The sequence below is a fragment of the Dermacentor silvarum genome, chromosome 2 (genome assembly GCF_013339745.2).
Source record: "Dermacentor silvarum isolate Dsil-2018 chromosome 2, BIME_Dsil_1.4, whole genome shotgun sequence".
In the NCBI taxonomy this organism is placed as follows: Eukaryota; Metazoa; Arthropoda; class Arachnida; order Ixodida; family Ixodidae; genus Dermacentor; species Dermacentor silvarum.
This window is the reverse complement of record NC_051155.1, coordinates 14,674,130-14,684,497: the sequence shown is the minus strand read 5'-3', so window position 1 is coordinate 14,684,497 and position 10,368 is coordinate 14,674,130. Positions and strand designations below refer to the sequence as shown.

The 10,368-nt window shown below is 48.6% G+C and overlaps 1 pseudogene; it reads right to left on the bottom strand.

Annotated features, from left to right (window-relative positions):
* Positions 1-851: 851 nt before the first annotated feature.
* LOC125942861 (uncharacterized) lies at positions 852-2,561 on the bottom strand (annotated as a pseudogene).
* Between the last annotated feature and the right edge of the window lie 7,807 nt (positions 2,562-10,368).

Genomic DNA, 10,368 nt, shown 5'->3' with positions numbered 1-10,368 from the left:
CTTCGCACGCGCTGCCCACGGGAAGCGTTTCTCATCAACACCACCGTTTCACACGCGCCTCCTCGTGGTCATTGAGTCTCTCTTCATGTCGGTCTACTTACGCCGCAGCGCACCTGCTTACTTAATCAGCTCATGTTTACTACAATTCATATTGCTACCAAAGCCGCTCACCTTACTTCGTATGACATTGCTGTGTTGCTATCGCATTCATTGCTTCACCCTTAGGGCGAAACTGTGACATTTTTTTTTCAAAAGTTCTTCCATCTTCCATTGGAATATGGCAGGGGCTGATGCAATGCCATGTGGCAGTCTAGTATAAGCAAATAAGCCTTTATGGGTGTTTAGTACTGCAACTTGCTTCGCTTGTTCATCCAGTGGTATGTGGCAGTAGGCTTCCCGTAGGTCCGTAGGCCCCCGTAGGTCCAAGCAAGGCGCTCCGCCCGTACCGTCTAGTTCATGCGTTCGCCACCACGCCGCGCTACTTTGTTGACGACGCGACTACTTTGTTGCCCGCGTGCTTGTGGAGAGAAACTCGCGCTCGTATTAGAGATGGAGCTGTGAATAAATGCGCAGGTTGCACTGGTGTTTGTTCATGATGTACAGGGGTGATGGGAAGAAACGCAAACAGTGCGGCGCGATGTTTTCATCCTGCTGTGACCCTGGTGGAAATAAAAAGATGGTAGAATAGTTTTATTTTAGTGGCTTATAGTTATCATGCAGGCTGCAACCACTCGAAAAGAAATGCGAAATATCAGAGAATGTAGGTGGCGCACTGTTCGCGTTTCTTTCCATCCCCACAGTACATTGAAAGCAAGCAACACAAGACATATTGTGAAAACTGGACCTTTCACTTAGGCCCCCAGCTGTGAGATCAAGCTCAGTTTCAGGGTCTTTCGTGACAGTGGCTTTATTGCGAACACTTTGGTGATGTCTTGTTTGTCTGTCGCTTTCAGAGCGAAATTGGTGAATATTGGGCGAAAGAACTTCGTAAGCAACAATTTGAGCAAATTCTCTTGGTGCCCTGGCTTCGAACACATCAAAGCTTTGTGCTCGCAGAGGATGTCGGTAGCGTTGTTCACAGCCTCCTTTAGAGGGTGATGCATACGCCTTCTTCTTGCTAGAAGAACTTCGACGAACTTCTGTAGTGCGTAGAGAACATCTAGAAGTTGTGCGGATGGGTAAAGAAGTCCACCGCGGTGTTGGTGTTTAATGAGCGAGTCCGATGGTGTCGAGGCGTTTGGCTTTGTTAAGATTAACGCGCGAAGCACTCCACACATTCGAAGTTTTCTCGTATGGCTCTTGCGAGGTAGCCACCAACCATAGCCAATGCGGCCACATCTGGAGTGGGAAGTAGAGGCTTATGTCAGTTTAGTCGCTCTATGAGCTCTATACGTGCATCTGCAGGGAATTCCTCGCTGGTTTGCTCCCTTGTGTTTTTCTGTTGCGGCAGCGTTGACAAGCAATCACTGTCTTCTGCTGCCATTATGTTGCTTGTACTCGACGCCGATGCGATACCGGTCTTTAGGGTTCTCTCAATGCCTGTGAGCACGGCGCGGGCGTCCGTTTGGTCATTTGATCCTGCTGATTTCCTGAGCCAGCCAAAGAACGACTAGATTGGGTCCGGTGATATTTTCCTCGTCAAAACGAAGTGAAAAGACATCTCTTCAAGAAGATATATAATGCACTCAACGTTCGAACGAGTTGTGATCACAAGACCCTCATAAGTCTCTTTGGTTAGAAAGTTCTTTGCCAGGCACTGACTTTTGAGATCGGCCAGGTAGTCGAGGAAGCTTGTCTCCAGCCAGATTAGTCGTTCATCGCCTGCAGATTCAAACTGCTTGCAGTCAACATTATTCTGATGTATGTGCTGGGTACAATTACTCACGTCCATGAGCACGAACCAGCGGTGCACGGTGTCCATAAATTGCACCGTCGGTCCCACACCCGCGAAGCTTGCGTCGCACGTGTGGCCCGCCTGCTCTTGCAAGAGCTTCATAGCAGCTGTCACGGGAGGAGAAAAAACTTGCACTGCTCTCTACACGTTCATTTTTTCCATATTCGTAGGGAATACGTGCTTTCTCGTCAAAAATCGTACTGGCTTTACAAGGCTGCTTTGCTGCATTCTGTAGAGGCCTTTCAAGTGGTTCGCTGATATTTCGCCGCCTTTTCCGATGTCACGGGACAAAAACTGTGATCGCACGTTTTTGATCAGGTGGCACTGATCGAATGCAAGAAAGAGCTTTCGATTCGGTTTGCCAGGGTGGTCAATGCAATGCTTGAGGCCTCCTTTGCACAGAAGTTGCATAGCCAAGACATTGATCTTGTGGTTGTCTGTGACAATGCGCACGACGAAAAATCCTATTTCTTCAACTTCCTTCAGAACGTGTCTCACGAGCATGTGCAGCTCACGGCCAGTGCAGTTTCTCGCGAAAAAGTACGCCACGGGTATTTTGAACGAAACTGAAAGGCCGTTAAGGACGAAACACAAGAGTGAGTTGGCCAGCACAGGCTCATTTGTTGTTTCTTTGGGGAAGTTCACACCATAGTCCACTTCGCCGATGAAGGCACCTCTTTGCTTGTGATACAGTAGCCGTTGTTTGACGCGCATTTCATCTACAATTAAAGAGCATGCCCTCGCATGCAACGAGGGATGAGAAGCGAGTTCTGCAGACAGCCTTTGCTTCACGAGTTTGGTCATGCCAACTTCTCCACGTGATGAGCCCATAAAGCGCTCGAGGGTACTTCGACAGGGAAGCCGAAGAATACCTGTGCTCCTTACGTGTTCGTATGCACGAGTCGAGAGGTTACGCAAAACCACAGCATGGCGCACTGTCACTTCAGACCACGTTGGTTTCTTCTTCGCGAAATTCTGAACTTGTTCCACTAATATTGAAGCAGCCAGGTCGCTTTCTCCATAACTTGCTGGAATGCAGACACATAGCATTCTTCGTTGGGCTTTTGCAGTTCCTGTTTGTACTTGTCGACGGCGTTCTTGAGTCGCTCAATTCGCGCGTTCAAGTCTCGCTCCTTACGTCTCCACTTTCGTTTGTCCATTGCCGAAACCGAGAATAATGACGACACCTGCACAGCTGTGTCCACCTGCACGGTCGTAGTGATGCAGCGCTCGCTTGCGCCGTTTTCCAGAGGTAGCGGCAGTTCGGTTGCGGAGCAGTCCATCAGTGATAACTCTTGAGAGGCGACGTCGACGGACGGCAAGTCATTGAGAGGAAGCGAAGAAGACTCCAGTTGGCTCTCAACTGCTGTTCGTTTCAGCGGTGGTGTGTTCACTGGCGCAGCTGCCTCACGTTTTCTCACAGACGCGTCGCTTCTCTATCTATTTTTCGGAGGCTGCAGGTACGCAGGATACTCTTCGAAAATGCTGGGAACAGCGTCTTTCTTGAGTTTGCGAATTTTGCAGCCCTCCTTGAAGTCGGAGGAACCGAAGTGTCAGCTGCATACAGTCGAGTAACTCGACGTCGTATTCGGTGTCCAGTCGTCCCGAGAAATGACCTTTAGCCATTTCGCTCGCAGTTCCGGATTGCTTGGTATCTCGTGGAACGATATTCCCGGCGTCCGTTGTTTTCTCGAAGACTTGCCGCGTGGTACGCAGCAGTACGGCATCTTGTCTTGCGCAGGGCACCCCAACTGATTCCACACTGCGGATAGAAAACCAAATCGGTATGTCGAAAGTAATGCAGCATGAAATATTGTCACGTAGCTGACGGTGAGCTGCCTGGCACACAGGTAGACAAAAAATGTCACAGTTTCGCCCTAAGGGCGAAGCAATGAATGCGATAGCAACACAGCAATGTCATACGAAGTAATTTGAGCGGCTTTGGTAGCAATATGAATTGTAGTAAACATGAGCTGATTAAGTAAGCAGGTGTGCTACCACGAGAAGGCGCGTGTGAAACGGTGGTGTTGATGAGAAGCGCTTCCCGTGGGCAGCGCGCGTGCGAAGGGACACAGCTGTAGCGCTGCACTGCCGATCCGGGCAGCATTACATGTGTAGCGTGCGTTGGAAAATGTGACCCGACTATTACTAACTGAATGAACAAGCGTGGTGTGAGCGCGCACAAACAAACATGAATAGATCACTCTGAATGACTGCAGACAACGACTGTGAAAACGCTGGCAGCAAGCGCATATATACACCGCAGCAGCGGGCGAAGGTACGTGCGGTCTATCGCTTCAACAGAAACTGAGCGGCGAACGCACAGTGCATAAAGGTCAGAGCCGTGTGGAGATAAGAGACGGTGCGGCGAGCGACGAGCGCGGTTGTTGGCAGAGGAAAAGTGCCCCCCCCCCCTGCTCCCTCCGGCGCTGGCTTCCCGCTTCCTTGCTTGCGCGTGGGAGATTGAGTGCGTTCGCTCTCCGTGATAGCGCGCGTCCCAGCACGCTTCCGCTCGGACATACGGCGCGCGGTGAAGATTTTATCTATACGGAACCTCACGGCGACGCCGACGGCGACGCCGACGGCAGAAATCCGGTTGAAGTGTCCATATAATTGCTATCGCAATAAAAAGTAACACTGCGTCGACGATGAACTTAAAATAGAATTTATTGGGCGAACTTGTGCCCCTAAAGCAAGCGAACTCGGCAACAGCGAAAACAGCAAGCGCGCCTACGGCGTTCGTCGTACTCTGGCAGCACGAGCGGTGGACCCGTATTTATACCCTCTTGCGTCCAAGATCGAAACGCGTCAAGCGACGCCGCTCGCGTCGGCAGGAACGCGAGGCGGAGCTCGCGTTCCTGCCGTATCTTCGCCTCGCGGGGTGTGGGGTGCGAGCGCCTCTTGCGGAGAAGGCAGGCGTAAATCGAGGAGGAAGGGGGAGGGCAGCGGACGGCCTCCGCCGCTCCACTATGGGTGTTCTGTGGCTCCACTGCGCGGGCATTAAAAAATATTGGAGGCTATGCTCCGACGCATCTGCCGCGACCGCTGCTGCGGGCGCGCCGGCATCTCCGACGCGCGTGACGTTATAACCACAGAAGCGCACGCCACGTGCACAGGCGCCGTCGCCACACTCTTTGCCCCTGTCCGCGCGCCGTGACATGGACGTAAGCCGCCCAGTGCACCTCCCATGGGAACGCAGGAGGGGATGCATACGGGGCTAGAGGTAAACAACTTCACTGTAATACTCTCGGGAACAAATCGAAACGTCTTTTTCGCTCCGCAAAAAATGAAGTCATGCTCCGGCGCACGGTACAGATGAAATGGCGCTGACTGCGTGTTTCGCCATCAGCAGACGTAAGCATTCATTCTTTTCCAAGGACCTTCATCGCAAGGAAAACCGATAACCCACAAAATACCGGCATACAGTATTCCTAAGCCATCTCACAATGTTTAAGACAAAGAATGCAGAGGGGGTAGAGAACCAGCTGTTCATTAGGGCAACAACCTAAAACAATGAGACTCGTGATCCCACTGCGCCGCATGCGCTCGTGCTAACATCTAGTACTTCGAGCGGCTGTAAAATAGCAGATTTTAACAGGCCAGTATCAGTATTGAAACGGAGTGGCTGATACTTTATCCGGTTTGTCAGGCAAGGTGTTCAGCACAACAATAAAAAAAATGGAGAGGAGAGACGAAAGATCAAGTGCTTGTTCCTTCTGTCTCTTCTCTCTTTTTCTTCAGCTGTGTCGCTGAAATTAATACCTCCCTATCAAAACCAACTAGCCCAAGAAGAAGCTCCCAATTCTATGCTTTAATCAGCCATTTACTGTACTAACGTATGTGTTTTCATGTGTTAACGTTAGTACATTGACTGTACTAACTGTGTTTTCATCTGTAATTATGGAAGAATGCAATACGCATCTTGGGAAAATTTGCATTGCCGCCATCCGAGAAATGCCTACCATCACCTTTTCAGCAAACAGTATCTATAACGTCTGCAGAGTACCTTCACGTGTCACCTTCCGCTGGCGCAAACAAAATCACTTCGAACCTCCTGCTTTTCATTAAGTCGTTGTCCTCATGCGACCTACCGAATGAATGAAAAGTTGGCAGTATCGTTCTGCTCTACAAATCAGGAAACAGAGACTCACCACTAAAGTACACCCCAAGTTCTACAACAAGTGTCCCTTGCAAAACTATGAGATCTCATATCCCCTCACACAACGGTCTCTCTAACGCTAACGATTTCTTTCATTCATTACAGCACGGCTTCCGCAAAGGATAGTCTTCAGAAACTCGATTAGGCATTTTCTTCATGACTTGCATTATCACCCGGATACTAACGCATAGACCTAAGCAATTTTGCTCGATTTCGCAAAAGTGTTTGGCAAGGTAGCTCACGAACGGTTGCTTCTAAACCTGAACATTATTCGTAATGCCCCAGGATGAATCAGAAAATGTCAGACTGGTCGCTCACAGTTTGTGAAAATCAAAGCAATGCTTCTAACCCGCTTTCCTTGACATTAGACGTTCCACAAGGTTTTATGCTGGATCCAGTCCTGTTCATGATATACAGGGTGTCCCAACTTCCCAACTATCATGCACCAAGATTTAAAAATATGTAAATGCCACGTAGCTGGAGAGAACCAGGTAGTGTTGTTTGCCGTCGCTCACATTTTTTTTTCATTTCGCCTAATTAGACAATTAGTCTTTGTTAATTATTCAACTTCTCATATATCTTAATTAGATGAAAACAGTCAATGAGAAAATTCTACAGCAACACGAAAAACTCGCGATACAGATTTATGTTGTTCAGTACGCGCTACATAAAAGTTTTGTTTTTATTTCGTGCGTGAAGGAAGCCCGTTAACACACGCAAAATTGCCGCGCGAATGGCCGCACGAGGCACTTTGCGTGCATTAGCGGGATTCTTTCACGCTCGGAAAAACACTTTTATGTAGCACGTATATAGCCACAAAAATCTGTTGCTTCAGAACGAGTACTAACATATTCAAAACGGGTGTGGCCATGGGTAAGGCTTTTAAGTCCTTCCTAATGTAAAAGTGTGCCTATATTCCACCATCGTTATGCCCCGCAATCTCCTCATATTTTCCTACGTAATAGATACCAAGCTTATTGAACCAGCTAGCGTCTTCAAATACCTAGGCATCACTGTTTCTCATGACCTTGACTGGTGTTTGCATGCGACTAACGTGATATCATCTGCTACCAAAAAGTTAGATTTTTTAATCGTCACTTACGAAAAGATCCTCCCTGCGTTAAACAACTAGCATACAAATATTTTATTAGGCTTAAACGCAAATACGCCTCAGCAATCTGGTGACCTTAATAAATAGACCTAACTAACGCGTTTCAAGCCGCACGGAATCGTGGTACTTGGTTTCTTCAATAAGCATGTTCATACTACATCAAATCAAATCGTTTTATTTTTTTCCAAAATACACATTGGATATGGATGCTATGGCAAAAAGCTGGTTTAAACAGCTTGACTAGGCCCCAGCAACCGGGATGTGGCAGTAGTTTTAAGATATCACATTTCGTCGTTAACAAAGGAACGTAAAAGCATATTATAAAGGATAACAAAAAAGTTGAATATTTTACAAAGTAGTATAGTAAATACACAACAGTGAACATATGTCGGTAAAGCAGACAATGATGAGGAAGCTATGAATAAAATGCAAAAGAACGCAAACCATACCAGCATTTATTCCTTGAAACTAAATTCCCATTTACCAACTCCTGAGCGTCGCCATCCTATCGCCAGCCTATTGTTATTTCACAAAATATTTTACATTCCTATCGCCCATGCACCTTATCTTTCAGCACTGGCACGGATATCTTTTGGCACTTTTGGATATCTTTTGGCGCATATCTCGCCGCAAACCTCGTAATGCCACAGTTTCGTCTCTTTTTCTCTCGGGTAGTTGTAGACTGGAACGGCCTTTCTTACGACATCACCCGTTCATCTTATGACATCACTGCCATCACCCGTTCATGCACATTCGCGGAAGAAGTATCCACCATAAGGAATGTTGATTTGTTAAACAACTCTTGTGATCCAATACCGCTCTGAGGGGTCTTTAGGGGAAATCAAGCGAAAGTGAACCTCCTGGACACGTTGCATTTATTTAATTTCTGCATAAAACACTGTATAAGTAAGACGTTATCAAATGTGTTGATCAGTCGATCAGTTGATCAGCGTGCAAGTGCCATTGGACGCTGCGCTTGCCGTTCTCGAGGCACTCGCACTTTCCTTCCGCACAGGCGCCCGTATGACCTTTGCTTTCAATGCAATTGCTGTAACACTCGCGAGGGTTGCAGGCTTCGACTTGACAGGAACTCAGGTTTGTTGCTATCAGGAACGCCGCAACAGCCAGTAGGGTGTGCTTTCGAAGCATGGTTGACATTGCAGTTCTGCAGAAAGGGAATCGCATATTTTGAAACATTCAGGTAACAAATATGACCTCAGAGGTTTTTGCCTGCTTCATCATGCTAAATGCGTTGCTATGCACAGTTTGATCTCGTTCACAGTACATCATTATATAATTGATGCGCTACAGAGCCTCGGATGCATGCTCAAGATCGCGCGCTTCGTGAATGCCTCTCTTTAAGTGTGTTGGTTTGCATATATTTAGTTTATAACAAGAGAAAGACAGTAACGAAGGTTTGAAAAGCGGACACGAAGAAAACCACACTCGCTCCCTCAAGTAAGAAAAACACCGCATATCCACGGGGTGAATGATGATGAGTGGGCGAGAGAGAGAGAGAGAGAAATCACTTTATTCTGCGATTAAAAAAGAATGTCACAGTTTCGCCCGAAGGGCGAAGCAATGAATGCGATAGCAACACAGCAATGTCATACGAAGTAAGGTGAGCGGCTTTGGTGGCAATATGAATTGTAGTAAACATGAGCTGATTAAGTAAGCAGGTGTGCTGCGGCGTAAGTAGACCGACATGAAGAGAGACTCGATGACCACGAGAAGGCGCGTGTGAAATGGTGGTGTTGATGAGAAGCGCTTCCCGGGGGCAGCGCGTGCGAAGGGACACACCTGTAGCGCTGCACTGCCGATCCGGGCAGCATTGCATGTGTAGCGTGCGTTGGAAAATGTGGCCCGACTATTACGAACTGAATGAACAAGCGTGGTGTGAGCGCGCACAAACACGAAGAGATCACACTGAATGACAGCAGACAACGACTGTCAAAACGCTGGCAGCAAGCATACGCCGCAGCGGGCGAAGGTACGTGCGGTCTATCGTTTCAACGGAAACTGAGTGGCGAATGCACGGCGCTTAAAGGTCAGAACCGTGTGCAGATAAGAGACGGTGCAAGCGAGCGACGAGCGCGGTTGTTGGCAGAAAAGTGCGCCCCCCCCCCCCCCCCCCCTTGCTCCCTCCGGCGCTGGCTTCCTGCTTCCTTGCTTGCGCGTGGGAGATTGAGTGCGTTCGCTCTCCGTGATAGCGCGCGTCCCCGCACGCTTCCTCTCGGGCATACGGCGCGCGGCGAAGATTTTATCTATAGGGAACCTCACGGCGACGGCGACGGCGACGACGACGGCAGAAATCCGGTTCAAGTGTCCATATAATTGCTATCGCAATAAAAGCATCGACGCCCTCAGTCCAGGGCGTCACTTGCGGTGTGCTTCAGCGCTAGGCCGATGAAGTCCACAAGGAATCGTTGGTCGTGAAGGGTGGTTGCGGCGGTCAGCCACTCGGAGGAAGGGGTAGGTGGGAGGGATGAAGGTTTGGGTAGGGGGGGTAGTTCTGGATGGCATTGCCATAGGATATGTGATGTGTTGGGAGGATAGGCACCACAGTGGCTACAGTAAGGGAGGTCTTCAGTAATTATGCCTTGTAGGAGGTGTTTCCGTGCTGGAGTGAGCAGGGTGTTCGTCTGGGCTTGTCTGATGAGTGTGCCATGTGTCCTTGTAATGTCTTGGTGTAGCTTAGGGTATATCCTGCGCTCGTCCCTAAATGGGTGCAATTGTGGTGGAGGCGTTGGTGAGATGAATAGATTTGGCCGGGGGATGTTGGGAGCCTGGAGTATCATATCGCAGGAAAGCAGGTTAGCTCGTTCATTCTCCAACATCCCCTCATGACCAGGAGTCCAGGCAATCTCTACCTGCCGATGGAGACATTCTTGTAACTGTTGTGTGATATGTTTAGGTAAGTCGCCATGTATGAGTTTTCTACATGCTGACATTGAATCAGTAACTATGATGGGTGTAGTGATGAGTGTTACTGGGAGATGTATCGCTGCTACTACCGCTTGTAGTTCTGCTGTGGTCGTATCAGTGTTTGGAATTATTTCACTGTGTATCGTCCGAAGTGTGTTATCTACCACCGCTATAGCAGTGCCTTTGTCTTGAACACTAGCATTTGTATAGTAATATGTGCGGTGTGGATTGCGTCCTATGTATCTTTTGAAGTATGCTACTCGCTGTGTCCGCCTAGCC